The sequence below is a fragment of the Suricata suricatta genome, chromosome 1 (genome assembly GCF_006229205.1).
Source record: "Suricata suricatta isolate VVHF042 chromosome 1, meerkat_22Aug2017_6uvM2_HiC, whole genome shotgun sequence".
Classification (NCBI taxonomy): domain Eukaryota; kingdom Metazoa; phylum Chordata; class Mammalia; order Carnivora; family Herpestidae; genus Suricata; species Suricata suricatta.
In genome coordinates this window covers 105,307,929-105,311,273 of record NC_043700.1, presented here as the reverse complement: position 1 = coordinate 105,311,273, position 3,345 = coordinate 105,307,929, and positions in this window count along the sequence as shown.

Sequence of the window (3,345 nt, the reverse complement as noted above, 5' to 3'; positions counted from 1 at the left end):
TCCCCTAAATTGATGTAGCTAGCTATGAATTTATCATGCACCAAAATCATTTTTATATTGGTGTCCTACCATTCTACAGATAGATCATATTTTCAATAAAAAGAAAAACTAATTTTATGTTCATATTTTCCATTTGTAGAACCCATAACAAATATTTAACTTTCTGATGGTTAACTTTCTACAAGCTTGTTTCAGTTAGTAGAAAGAAATGTGACTCTATCTGTGGCTCACAAAAGCCCCATGCGTGGCACAACACAATTTTGAGATGATACAGATGGAAAGAGTTTATTCTCAGTGTGAAAAGCTATAATTTATTCTTTGGTAAATAAATAAATTAAAGACGATTCACATTTGGATTTGACCAGAAACAAATGTGAAGGCCTTCTCCAGTATACAATGGTAGTGTTAGCATCCTTTTATGTAAACAAGACTTGAGCCAGCCATAGGCATTGGTATTTGGTGAATAATAAACAGTGGAGGGGCCTGATCACTATTCCTAGCCATTGGGAATCTAGGACAATCTAGTAACTGTAACTAATACTTAATATGGCATTCACATTGATAGAAATAGATGATGACAGACTTTTTACTCTGAATGTCATCATGTTATGTGACAGAGGGAAGAAAGGTCTGGTGAATACAAGTCTTCCCAACTTTATTCTGAACAATCCTATTTCTCTAATCCTTTCACCAAACTTTCACATAACATAGTTTCAAATCCCCCCAATGTTTCTGCAAAAATGGCAGTCTATGTCTCCCTTAAATTATAATGCCCCAAACTGAGTATTACAAGTTGAGTGTAATCTAACCATTGAAGAATAGTAGACCTAATACCAGGCTTTATGGAGATTTTACTTTTTTATCAATGCAGATACTTCAGTAGCTATTTGTAAGACATAAACAACAATAGCTATAACAATAACAACAACAGCAATGATGATAACAATAAGTAAAAGAGAGAAAAACACACAACCACACAAACTTACCATACCATGAGCTCCACCTGAGATAGTAATGACCCATCCCATTACTTCCCCAGCATCCACATTCTTCCTGGCAGATAGCCAGTGCATAATAAACATTTGCTATTAAATCCAATGGATTTGGACCAAACTCATCAGAACTATGCAGATAAAAGCATAAGAAAATCAGAATTAGAAGTGATCTGTAGAGACATAGGCTTTCCAAGATAGTGGCAAGCTGAAGGCTGAGAAATTATTCAAAACACCTGTGCATAGAATCTTATGCCATCTCAAGGGGCTTGTGACCTTGTTAACACTGAGCCTGGTGCAAGATCCAGGAAAGTCTAATGTTTGTAACCATTCCTTGAAATAGAAACACCTGGTTTGTTAGTGTAAGGGACTCCAAAAGGTGAGTATAAAGAGATGAGAACTGAATACCTCAGACCTGGCATTTGTAAGTCCCCGTCATTGTTCTATGAATCAAGAGAAAACAGGTAAGATTTATCCCATGAATTCTCACTCTGTGTAAACTTATTATTCCCAAAAAAGAATTTGCATCTTTTATCTAATTAAGTCAAGAGTTTAATTGACCCTTATACTTTGTGTGCATGTGTGTGCACACGTGTGCATGTCAATTGTCTTTTCCTAAACAACTGACATTTGCCAGAATTCTTGTGGCTACAAATTTAAAAACCAATTATATTAATAAGTATCAACATCTCCTATGAATACACTGGAGAGTCAACAAAATTCAAAAATAAAAGTTATAATATTTTGTCTTCAAAATACATTTAATGAGATACAGATAGAAAAAATGCTTAAATGTAAATGATGACGAATAAAATGTGTTCATCTGAGGCAAGAATAAGAAAATCAGGTTTTGTAGTTGTGATAACAAAATGCCATCAAAGACCAAAAGGTTTTTTAGTATCTATAAAAACAAAATTCTAATACTTGTCAAGATAGATGGATAGATAGATAATAGATAGATGATAGAGGCATATATGCATTCTAAACTACATAAAGTTAAGTACATAGGGTTTAGGACCACATAGACAAGTAGAGATGCTTTTCATGAGTAAGAATGAGATCCAACACTGCAGATCTTGTGCAAGAAGCCAGAATTTAGAAGCCAGAATATATGCACAAATACCAGAACTAAAAGGAGCTGTCTTATCCAAGAAAAGAGAACTAGAGTTGGTGAATTGAAAAAAACTAGAAATGTAACACAGGTGTAGGCCATTTACTCTGGGCTATGCATTGAAAAAGAATACCTACCCCTTCCCAAAATCATGGAAGTCAAATGCACACATATTTATAAGATACATAAACCTGTGTCAAGAAGCAAACAAGAAAATTGGCCAAGAACCTATAAATCCTGTGGCGATATGACAGAAGTAATCTTGGAAGGGGGCAGAAAGAGGTTGCTGTCTCCATAGCCTAGGTCATGCACAGGACTCTCACTGGTTGAAAATTTTCACTACAGAACACACAATTTTATTTTTCCAGTTTCTTCTTAAAAGTAATTCATTACTTGGTTTCATTTCAGTGTAGTTAGCAGAAAAAAAGAGTATACAACTAAAATGTTTAAATAACAAGAAGGGAAAACATACCATGAGGAGTCAAGAGATTCAATGAGAAGAAATCTCATATTCAAAATAGAAGGGTAATCTTAAAATGACTTTTAAATAAATATTATTAAAATGCTTAAGTGAATAGACAAAGTAATAAATTCACTAGGAAGATTGAGATGTTGACTAAATTTAGACATATATTCAGTTAAATGTATAAGCAGATAAAGAATATATAGATAGAGGCTTTTTAACTTCAAAATCATTAATAGGGTGGAGGAGATCAATTTACAAAAAGAAGAGAGTTGAAAACAAAAAAAATAACAACAATAGATAAAAATCCAGGAAAAACATAGTCCAAGAAGAGGGAATTATAATCAACCTCATTAGTAATTACAGTCAATGAAAACAATTAAGTTTACTCATTTAAGTAAAGATTTTGAGATTGGATTACCTGCAACATCACTATATTTACCAAAGACAAGTTTAAAACATAATAACACACTCAGGAAACAACAGATGTTGGTGAGCATGGTGACAAAGGAGAACATTTTTTCACTGTTGGTGGGAATGCAACTTGGTGCAGCCATTCTGGAAAACAGTATATAGGTTCCTCAAAAAATTAAAAATAGAACTACCATACAACCCAGCAACCTCACAACTAGGTATTTATCCAAAGGATACAAAAATGCTGATTGGAAGGGGCACATGCGCCCCAATGTTTATAGCAGAACTAAAAGCAGTAGCCAAATTATAGAAAGAGCCCATATGTCCATCGACTGAAGAATAGATGAAGAAGATGTGATATATAT